The sequence below is a fragment of the Vipera ursinii genome (assembly GCF_947247035.1).
Source record: "Vipera ursinii genome assembly, chromosome: 10".
Classification (NCBI taxonomy): domain Eukaryota; kingdom Metazoa; phylum Chordata; class Lepidosauria; order Squamata; family Viperidae; genus Vipera; species Vipera ursinii.
Genome location: NC_139520.1, coordinates 430,666 through 443,277, shown reverse-complemented (window position 1 = coordinate 443,277; position 12,612 = coordinate 430,666).

Below are 12,612 nucleotides of genomic sequence, written 5' to 3'. Positions count from 1 at the left end.
TCAGATCTGCACAACTCATGGTTTTTTGGTCTTCGGGGAGGATGGGGAACATGAATATGTGATTGTTTTTCGAATTTGAGCTCTTTCTGCAATGGGCACTTTTCATACTATAAGCAGTTTTTCCTAACAAATGCAAGATATAACATTGGCTATCTCCGCAAGGAAACATGAGATCTGCAAAAGTTATGGTTTTTTGTTCTTCGGGGAGGATGGGGAACATGAATATGTGTTTGTTTTTCGAATTTGACCTCTATCTGAAATGAGCACTTTTCATGCTCTAAGCAGTTTTTCCTAACAAATGCAAGATATAACATTGGCTATCTCCGCAAGGAAACATCAGATCTGCACAACTCATGGTTTTTTGGTCTTCGGGGAGGATGGGGAACATGAATATGTGATTGTTTTTCGAATTTGAGCTCTTTCTGCAATGGGCACTTTTCATGCTATAAGCAGTTTTTCCTAACAAATGCAAGATATAACATTGGCTAACTCCGCAAGGAAACATCAGATCTGCACAGCTCATGGTTTTTGGTCTTCGGGGAGGATGGGGAACATGAATATGTGTTTGTTTTTCGAATTTGAGATCTTTCTGCAATGGGCACTTTTCATACTATAAGCAGTTTTTGCTAACAAATGCAAGCTATAACATTGGCAATCTCCGCCAGGAAACATCAGATCTGCTCAACTCATGGTTTTTTGGTCTTCGGGGAGGAGGGGGAACATGAATATGTATTTGTTTTTCGAATTTGAGCTCTTTCTGCAATGGGCACTTTTCATACTATAAGCAGTTTTTCCTAACAAATGCATGATATAACATGGGCTATCTACGCAAGGAAACATGAGATCTGCAAACGTTATGGTTTTTTGGTCTTCGGGGAGGATGGGGAACATGAATATGTTTTTGTTTTTCGAATTTGAGCTCTTTCTGCAATGAGCACTTTTCATGCTATAAGCACTTTTCCCTAACAAATGCAAGATATAACATTGGCTATCTCCGCAAGGAAACATCAGATCTGCACAACTCATGGTTTTTTGGTCTTCGGGGAGGATGGGGAACATGAAAATGTGTTTGTTTTTCGAATTTGACCTCTATCTGAAATGGGCACTTTTCATGCAATAAGAAGTTTTTCCTAACAAATGCAAGATATAACATGGGCTATCTCCGCAAGGAAACATGAGATCTGCAAAAGTTATGGTTTTTTGTTCTTCGGGGAGGATGGGGAACATGAATATGTGTTTGTTTTTCGAATTTGACCTCTATCTGAAATGAGCACTTTTCATGCTCTAAGCAGTTTTTCCTAACAAATGCAAGATATAACATTGGCTATCTCCGCAAGGAAACATCAGATCTGCACAACTCATGGTTTTTTGGTCTTCGGGGAGGATGGAGAACATGAATATGTGATTGTTTTTCGAATTTGAGCTCTTTCTGCAATGGGCACTTTTCATGCTATAAGCAGTTTTTCCTAACAAATGCAAGATATAACATTGGCTATCTCCGCAAGGAAACATCAGATCTGCACAACTCATGGTTTTTGGTCTTCGGGGAGGATGGGGAACATGAATATGTGTTTGTTTTTCGAATTTGAGATCTTTCTGCAATGGGCACTTTTCATACTATAAGCAGTTTTTCCTAACAAATGCAAGCTATAACATTGGCAATCTCCGCAAGGAAACATCAGATCTGCTCAACTCATGGTTTTTTGGTCTTCGAGGAGGAGGGGGAACATGAATATGTGTTTGTTTTTCGAATTTGAGCTCTTTCTGCAATGGGCACTTTTCATACTATAAGCAGTTTTTCCTAACAAATGCATGATATAACATGGGCTATCTACGCAAGGAAACATGAGATCTGCAAACGTTATGGTTTTTTGGTCTTCGGGGAGGATGGGGAACATGAATATGTTTTTGTTTTTCGAATTTGAGCTCTTTCTGCAATGAGCACTTTTCATGCTATAAGCACTTTTTCCTAACAAATGCAAGATATAACATTGGCTATCTCCGCAAGGAAACATCAGATCTGCACAACTCATGGTTTTTTGTTCTTTGGGGAGGCGGGGGAACATGAAAATGTGTTTGTTTTTCGAATTTGACCTCTATCTGAAATGGGCACTTTTCATGCTATAAGCAGTTTTTCCTAACAAATGCAAGATATAACATGGGCTATCTCCGCAAGGAAACATGAGATCTGCAAAAGTTATGTTTTTTTGTTCTTCGGGGAGGATGGGGAACATGAATATGTGTTTGTTTTTCGAATTTGACCTCTATCTGAAATGAGCACTTTTCATGCTCTAAGCAGTTTTTCCTAACAAATGCAAGATATAACATTGGCTATCTCCGCAAGGAAACATCAGATCTGCACAACTCATGGTTTTTTGGTCTTCGGGGAGGATGGGGAACATGAATATGTGATTGTTTTTCGAATTTGAGCTCTTTCTGCAATGGGCACTTTTCATACTATAAGCAGTTTTTCCTAACAAATGCAAGATATAACATTGGCTATCTCCGCAAGGAAACATCAGATCTGCACAACTCATGGTTTTTTGGTCTTCGGGGAGGATGGGGAACATGAAAATGTGTTTGTTTTTCGAATTTGACCTCTATCTGAAATGGGCACTTTTCATGCTTATAAGCAGTTTTTCCTAACAAATGCAAGATATAACATGGGATATCTCTGCAAGGAACCATGAGATCTCAAAAGTTATGGTTTTTTGGTCTTCGGGGAGGATGGGAAACATGAATATGTGTTTGTTTTTCGAATTTGACGTCTATCTGAAATTAGCACTTTTCATGCTCTAAGCAGTTTTTCCTAACAAATGCAAGATATAACATTGGCTATCTCCGCAAGGAAACATCAGATCTGCACAACTCATGGTTTTTTGGTCTTCGGGGAGGAGGGGGAACATGAATATGTGTTTGTTTTTCGAATTTGAGCTGTTTCTGCAATGAGCACTTTTCATGCTATAAGCACTTTTTCCTAACAAATGCAAGATATAACATTGGCTATCTCCGCAAGGAAACATCAGATCTGCACAACTCATGGTTTTTTGTTCTTCGGGGAGGCGGGGGAACATGAAAATGTGTTTGTTTTTTGAATTTGACCTCTATCTGAAATGGGCACTTTTCATGCTATAAGCAGTTTTTCCTAACAAATGCAAGATATAACATGGGCTATCTCCGCAAGGAAACATGAGATCTGCAAAAGTTATGTTTTTTTGTTCTTCGGGGAGGATGGGGAACATGAATATGTGTTTGTTTTTCGAATTTGACTTCTATCTGAAATGAGCACTTTTCATGCTCTAAGCAGTTTTTCCTAACAAATGCAAGATATAACATTGGCTATCTCTGCAAGGAAACATCAGATCTGCACAACTCATGGTTTTTTGGTCTTCGGGGAGGATGGGGAACATGAATATGTGATTGTTTTTCGAATTTGAGCTCTTTCTGCAATGGGCACTTTTCATACTATAAGCAGTTTTTCCTAACAAATGCAAGATATAACATGGGCTATCTCCGCAAGGAAACATGAGATCTGCAAACGTTATGGTTTTTTGGTCTTCGGGGAGGATGGGGAACATGAATATGTTTTTGTTTTTCGAATTTGAGCTCTTTCTGCAATGGGCACTTTTCATGCTCTAAGCAGTTTTTCCTAACAAATGCAAGATATAACATTGGCTATCTCTGCAAGGAAACATCAGATCTGCACAACTCATGGTTTTTTGGTCTTCGGGGAGGATGGGGAACATGAAAATGTGTTTGTTTTTCGAATTTGACCTCTATCTGAAATGGGCACTTTTCATGCTTATAAGCAGTTTTTCCTAACAAATGCAAGATATAACATGGGATATCTCCGCAAGGAAACATGAGATCTGCAAAAGTTATGGTTTTTTGGTCTTCGGGGAGGATGGGGAACATGAATATGTGTTTGTTTTTCGAATTTGACCTCTATCTGAAATGAGCACTTTTCATGCTCTAAGCAGTTTTTCCTAACAAATGCAAGATATAACATTGGCTATCTCCGCAAGGAAACATCAGATCTGCACAACTCATGGTTTTTTGGTCTTCGGGGAGGATGGGGAACATGAATATGTGATTGTTTTTCGAATTTGAGCTCTTTCTGCAATGGGCACTTTTCATGCTATAAGCAGTTTTTCCTAACAAATGCTATGGGCACTTTTCATACTATAAGCAGTTTTTCCTAACAAATGCAAGCTATAACATTGGCAATCTCTGCAAGGAAACATCAGATCTGCTCAACTCATGGTTTTTTGGTCTTCGGGGAGGAGGGGGAACATGAATATGTGTTTGTTTTTCGAATTTGACGTCTATCTGAAATTAGCACTTTTCATGCTCTAAGCAGTTTTTCCTAACAAATGCAAGATATAACATTGGCTATCTCCGCAAGGAAACATCAGATCTGCACAACTCATGGTTTTTTGGTCTTCGGGGAGGAGGGGGAACATGAATATGTGTTTGTTTTTCGAATTTGAGCTGTTTCTGCAATGAGCACTTTTCATGCTATAAGCACTTTTTCCTAACAAATGCAAGATATAACATTGGCTATCTCCGCAAGGAAACATCAGATCTGCACAACTCATGGTTTTTTGTTCTTCGGGGAGGCGGGGGAACATGAAAATGTGTTTGTTTTTTGAATTTGACCTCTATCTGAAATGGGCACTTTTCATGCTATAAGCAGTTTTTCCTAACAAATGCAAGATACAACATTGGCTATCTCCGCAAGGAAACATCAGATCTGCACAACTCATGGTTTTTTGGTCTTCGGGGAGGATGGGGAACATGAATATGTGATTGTTTTTCGAATTTGAGCTCTTTCTGCAATGGGCACTTTTCATACTATAAGCAGTTTTTCCTAACAAATGCAAGATATAACATGGGCTATCTCCGCAAGGAAACATGAGATCTGCAAACGTTATGGTTTTTTGGTCTTCGGGGAGGATGGGGAACATGAATATGTTTTTGTTTTTCGAATTTGACCTCTATCTGAAATGGGCACTTTTCATGCTTATAAGCAGTTTTTCCTAACAAATGCAAGATATAACATGGGATATCTCCGCAAGGAAACATGAGATCTGCAAAAGTTATGGTTTTTTGGTCTTCGGGGAGGATGGGGAACATGAATATGTGTTTGTTTTTCGAATTTGACCTCTATCTGAAATGAGCACTTTTCATGCTCTAAGCAGTTTTTCCTAACAAATGCAAGATATAACATTGGCTATCTCCGCAAGGAAACATCAGATCTGCACAACTCATGGTTTTTTGGTCTTCGGGGAGGATGGGGAACATGAATATGTGATTGTTTTTCGAATTTGAGCTCTTTCTGCAATGGGCACTTTTCATACTATAAGCAGTTTTTCCTAACAAATGCAAGATATAACATTGGCTATCTCCGCAAGGAAACATGAGATCTGCAAAAGTTATGGTTTTTTGTTCTTCGGGGAGGATGGGGAACATGAATATGTGTTTGTTTTTCGAATTTGACCTCTATCTGAAATGAGCACTTTTCATGCTCTAAGCAGTTTTTCCTAACAAATGCAAGATATAACATTGGCTATCTCCGCAAGGAAACATCAGATCTGCACAACTCATGGTTTTTTGGTCTTCGGGGAGGATGGGGAACATGAATATGTGATTGTTTTTCGAATTTGAGCTCTTTCTGCAATGGGCACTTTTCATGCTATAAGCAGTTTTTCCTAACAAATGCAAGATATAACATTGGCTAACTCCGCAAGGAAACATCAGATCTGCACAGCTCATGGTTTTTGGTCTTCGGGGAGGATGGGGAACATGAATATGTGTTTGTTTTTCGAATTTGAGATCTTTCTGCAATGGGCACTTTTCATACTATAAGCAGTTTTTGCTAACAAATGCAAGCTATAACATTGGCAATCTCCGCCAGGAAACATCAGATCTGCTCAACTCATGGTTTTTTGGTCTTCGGGGAGGAGGGGGAACATGAATATGTATTTGTTTTTCGAATTTGAGCTCTTTCTGCAATGGGCACTTTTCATACTATAAGCAGTTTTTCCTAACAAATGCATGATATAACATGGGCTATCTACGCAAGGAAACATGAGATCTGCAAACGTTATGGTTTTTTGGTCTTCGGGGAGGATGGGGAACATGAATATGTTTTTGTTTTTCGAATTTGAGCTCTTTCTGCAATGAGCACTTTTCATGCTATAAGCACTTTTCCCTAACAAATGCAAGATATAACATTGGCTATCTCCGCAAGGAAACATCAGATCTGCACAACTCATGGTTTTTTGGTCTTCGGGGAGGATGGGGAACATGAAAATGTGTTTGTTTTTCGAATTTGACCTCTATCTGAAATGGGCACTTTTCATGCAATAAGAAGTTTTTCCTAACAAATGCAAGATATAACATGGGCTATCTCCGCAAGGAAACATGAGATCTGCAAAAGTTATGGTTTTTTGTTCTTCGGGGAGGATGGGGAACATGAATATGTGTTTGTTTTTCGAATTTGACCTCTATCTGAAATGAGCACTTTTCATGCTCTAAGCAGTTTTTCCTAACAAATGCAAGATATAACATTGGCTATCTCCGCAAGGAAACATCAGATCTGCACAACTCATGGTTTTTTGGTCTTCGGGGAGGATGGAGAACATGAATATGTGATTGTTTTTCGAATTTGAGCTCTTTCTGCAATGGGCACTTTTCATGCTATAAGCAGTTTTTCCTAACAAATGCAAGATATAACATTGGCTATCTCCGCAAGGAAACATCAGATCTGCACAACTCATGGTTTTTGGTCTTCGGGGAGGATGGGGAACATGAATATGTGTTTGTTTTTCGAATTTGAGATCTTTCTGCAATGGGCACTTTTCATACTATAAGCAGTTTTTCCTAACAAATGCAAGCTATAACATTGGCAATCTCCGCAAGGAAACATCAGATCTGCTCAACTCATGGTTTTTTGGTCTTCGAGGAGGAGGGGGAACATGAATATGTGTTTGTTTTTCGAATTTGAGCTCTTTCTGCAATGGGCACTTTTCATACTATAAGCAGTTTTTCCTAACAAATGCATGATATAACATGGGCTATCTACGCAAGGAAACATGAGATCTGCAAACGTTATGGTTTTTTGGTCTTCGGGGAGGATGGGGAACATGAATATGTTTTTGTTTTTCGAATTTGAGCTCTTTCTGCAATGAGCACTTTTCATGCTATAAGCACTTTTTCCTAACAAATGCAAGATATAACATTGGCTATCTCCGCAAGGAAACATCAGATCTGCACAACTCATGGTTTTTTGTTCTTTGGGGAGGCGGGGGAACATGAAAATGTGTTTGTTTTTCGAATTTGACCTCTATCTGAAATGGGCACTTTTCATGCTATAAGCAGTTTTTCCTAACAAATGCAAGATATAACATGGGCTATCTCCGCAAGGAAACATGAGATCTGCAAAAGTTATGTTTTTTTGTTCTTCGGGGAGGATGGGGAACATGAATATGTGTTTGTTTTTCGAATTTGACCTCTATCTGAAATGAGCACTTTTCATGCTCTAAGCAGTTTTTCCTAACAAATGCAAGATATAACATTGGCTATCTCCGCAAGGAAACATCAGATCTGCACAACTCATGGTTTTTTGGTCTTCGGGGAGGATGGGGAACATGAATATGTGATTGTTTTTCGAATTTGAGCTCTTTCTGCAATGGGCACTTTTCATACTATAAGCAGTTTTTCCTAACAAATGCAAGATATAACATTGGCTATCTCCGCAAGGAAACATCAGATCTGCACAACTCATGGTTTTTTGGTCTTCGGGGAGGATGGGGAACATGAAAATGTGTTTGTTTTTCGAATTTGACCTCTATCTGAAATGGGCACTTTTCATGCTTATAAGCAGTTTTTCCTAACAAATGCAAGATATAACATGGGATATCTCTGCAAGGAACCATGAGATCTCAAAAGTTATGGTTTTTTGGTCTTCGGGGAGGATGGGAAACATGAATATGTGTTTGTTTTTCGAATTTGACGTCTATCTGAAATTAGCACTTTTCATGCTCTAAGCAGTTTTTCCTAACAAATGCAAGATATAACATTGGCTATCTCCGCAAGGAAACATCAGATCTGCACAACTCATGGTTTTTTGGTCTTCGGGGAGGAGGGGGAACATGAATATGTGTTTGTTTTTCGAATTTGAGCTGTTTCTGCAATGAGCACTTTTCATGCTATAAGCACTTTTTCCTAACAAATGCAAGATATAACATTGGCTATCTCCGCAAGGAAACATCAGATCTGCACAACTCATGGTTTTTTGTTCTTCGGGGAGGCGGGGGAACATGAAAATGTGTTTGTTTTTTGAATTTGACCTCTATCTGAAATGGGCACTTTTCATGCTATAAGCAGTTTTTCCTAACAAATGCAAGATATAACATGGGCTATCTCCGCAAGGAAACATGAGATCTGCAAAAGTTATGTTTTTTTGTTCTTCGGGGAGGATGGGGAACATGAATATGTGTTTGTTTTTCGAATTTGACTTCTATCTGAAATGAGCACTTTTCATGCTCTAAGCAGTTTTTCCTAACAAATGCAAGATATAACATTGGCTATCTCTGCAAGGAAACATCAGATCTGCACAACTCATGGTTTTTTGGTCTTCGGGGAGGATGGGGAACATGAATATGTGATTGTTTTTCGAATTTGAGCTCTTTCTGCAATGGGCACTTTTCATACTATAAGCAGTTTTTCCTAACAAATGCAAGATATAACATGGGCTATCTCCGCAAGGAAACATGAGATCTGCAAACGTTATGGTTTTTTGGTCTTCGGGGAGGATGGGGAACATGAATATGTTTTTGTTTTTCGAATTTGAGCTCTTTCTGCAATGGGCACTTTTCATGCTCTAAGCAGTTTTTCCTAACAAATGCAAGATATAACATTGGCTATCTCTGCAAGGAAACATCAGATCTGCACAACTCATGGTTTTTTGGTCTTCGGGGAGGATGGGGAACATGAAAATGTGTTTGTTTTTCGAATTTGACCTCTATCTGAAATGGGCACTTTTCATGCTTATAAGCAGTTTTTCCTAACAAATGCAAGATATAACATGGGATATCTCCGCAAGGAAACATGAGATCTGCAAAAGTTATGGTTTTTTGGTCTTCGGGGAGGATGGGGAACATGAATATGTGTTTGTTTTTCGAATTTGACCTCTATCTGAAATGAGCACTTTTCATGCTCTAAGCAGTTTTTCCTAACAAATGCAAGATATAACATTGGCTATCTCCGCAAGGAAACATCAGATCTGCACAACTCATGGTTTTTTGGTCTTCGGGGAGGATGGGGAACATGAATATGTGATTGTTTTTCGAATTTGAGCTCTTTCTGCAATGGGCACTTTTCATGCTATAAGCAGTTTTTCCTAACAAATGCTATGGGCACTTTTCATACTATAAGCAGTTTTTCCTAACAAATGCAAGCTATAACATTGGCAATCTCTGCAAGGAAACATCAGATCTGCTCAACTCATGGTTTTTTGGTCTTCGGGGAGGAGGGGGAACATGAATATGTGTTTGTTTTTCGAATTTGACGTCTATCTGAAATTAGCACTTTTCATGCTCTAAGCAGTTTTTCCTAACAAATGCAAGATATAACATTGGCTATCTCCGCAAGGAAACATCAGATCTGCACAACTCATGGTTTTTTGGTCTTCGGGGAGGAGGGGGAACATGAATATGTGTTTGTTTTTCGAATTTGAGCTGTTTCTGCAATGAGCACTTTTCATGCTATAAGCACTTTTTCCTAACAAATGCAAGATATAACATTGGCTATCTCCGCAAGGAAACATCAGATCTGCACAACTCATGGTTTTTTGTTCTTCGGGGAGGCGGGGGAACATGAAAATGTGTTTGTTTTTTGAATTTGACCTCTATCTGAAATGGGCACTTTTCATGCTATAAGCAGTTTTTCCTAACAAATGCAAGATACAACATTGGCTATCTCCGCAAGGAAACATCAGATCTGCACAACTCATGGTTTTTTGGTCTTCGGGGAGGATGGGGAACATGAATATGTGATTGTTTTTCGAATTTGAGCTCTTTCTGCAATGGGCACTTTTCATACTATAAGCAGTTTTTCCTAACAAATGCAAGATATAACATGGGCTATCTCCGCAAGGAAACATGAGATCTGCAAACGTTATGGTTTTTTGGTCTTCGGGGAGGATGGGGAACATGAATATGTTTTTGTTTTTCGAATTTGACCTCTATCTGAAATGGGCACTTTTCATGCTTATAAGCAGTTTTTCCTAACAAATGCAAGATATAACATGGGATATCTCCGCAAGGAAACATGAGATCTGCAAAAGTTATGGTTTTTTGGTCTTCGGGGAGGATGGGGAACATGAATATGTGTTTGTTTTTCGAATTTGACCTCTATCTGAAATGAGCACTTTTCATGCTCTAAGCAGTTTTTCCTAACAAATGCAAGATATAACATTGGCTATCTCCGCAAGGAAACATCAGATCTGCACAACTCATGGTTTTTTGGTCTTCGGGGAGGATGGGGAACATGAATATGTGATTGTTTTTCGAATTTGAGCTCTTTCTGCAATGGGCACTTTTCATACTATAAGCAGTTTTTCCTAACAAATGCAAGATATAACATGGGCTATCTCCGCAAGGAAACATGAGATCTGCAAAAGTTATGGTTTTTTGTTCTTCGGGGAGGATGGGGAACATGAATATGTGTTTGTTTTTCGAATTTGACCTCTATCTGAAATGAGCACTTTTCATGCTCTAAGCAGTTTTTCCTAACAAATGCAAGATATAACATTGGCTATCTCCGCAAGGAAACATCAGATCTGCACAACTCATGGTTTATTGGTCTTCGGGGAGGATGGGGAACATGAATATGTGATTGTTTTTCGAATTTGAGCTCTTTCTGCAATGGGCACTTTTCATGCTATAAGCAGTTTTTCCTAACAAATGCAAGATATAACATTGGCTAACTCCGCAAGGAAACATCAGATCTGCACAGCTCATGGTTTTTGGTCTTCGGGGAGGATGGGGAACATGAATATGTGTTTGTTTTTCGAATTTGACCTCTATCTGAAATGGGCACTTTTCATGCTTATAAGCAGTTTTTCCTAACAAATGCAAGATATAACATGGGATATCTCCGCAAGGAAACATGAGATCTGCAAAAGTTATGGTTTTTTGGTCTTCGGGGAGGATGGGGAACATGAATATGTGTTTGTTTTTCGAATTTGACCTCTATCTGAAATGAGCACTTTTCATGCTCTAAGCAGTTTTTCCTAACAAATGCAAGATACAACATTGGCTATCTCCGCAAGGAAACATCAGATCTGCACAACTCATGGTTTTTTGGTCTTCGGGGAGGATGGGGAACATGAATATGTGATTGTTTTTCGAATTTGAGCTCTTTCTGCAATGGGCACTTTTCATGCTATAAGCAGTTTTTCCTAACAAATGCAAGATATAACATTGGCTATCTCCGCAAGGAAACATCAGATCTGCACAGCTCATGGTTTTTGGTCTTCGGGGAGGATGGGGAACATGAATATGTGTTTGTTTTTCGAATTTGAGATCTTTCTGCAATGGGCACTTTTCATACTATAAGCAGTTTTTGCTAACAAATGCAAGCTATAACATTGGCAATCTCCGCAAGGAAACATCAGATCTGCTCAACTCATGGTTTTTTGGTCTTCGGGGAGGAGGGGGAACATGAATATGTATTTGTTTTTCGAATTTGAGCTCTTTCTGCAATGGGCACTTTTCATACTATAAGCAGTTTTTCCTAACAAATGCATGATATAACATGGGCTATCTACGCAAGGAAACATGAGATCTGCAAACGTTATGGTTTTTTGGTCTTCGGGGAGGATGGGGAACATGAATATGTTTTTGTTTTTCGAATTTGAGCTCTTTCTGCAATGAGCACTTTTCATGCTATAAGCACTTTTCCCTAACAAATGCAAGATATAACATTGGCTATCTCCGCAAGGAAACATCAGATCTGCACAACTCATGGTTTTTTGGTCTTCGGGGAGGATGGGGAACATGAAAATGTGTTTGTTTTTTGAATTTGACCTCTATCTGAAATGGGCACTTTTCATGCAATAAGAAGTTTTTCCTAACAAATGCAAGATATAACATGGGCTATCTCCGCAAGGAAACATGAGATCTGCAAAAGTTATGGTTTTTTGTTCTTCGGGGAGGATGGGGAACATGAATATGTGTTTGTTTTTCGAATTTGACCTCTATCTGAAATGAGCACTTTTCATGCTCTAAGCAGTTTTTCCTAACAAATGCAAGATATAACATTGGCTATCTCCGCAAGGAAACATCAGATCTGCACAACTCATGGTTTTTTGGTCTTCGGGGAGGATGGGGAACATGAATATGTGATTGTTTTTCGAATTTGAGCTCTTTCTGCAATGGGCACTTTTCATGCTATAAGCAGTTTTTCCTAACAAATGCAAGATATAACATTGGCTATCTCCGCAAGGAAACATCAGATCTGCTCAACTCATGGTTTTTTGGTCTTCGGGGAGGAGGGGGAACATGAATATGTGATTGTTTTTCGAATTTGAGCTCTTTCTGCAAT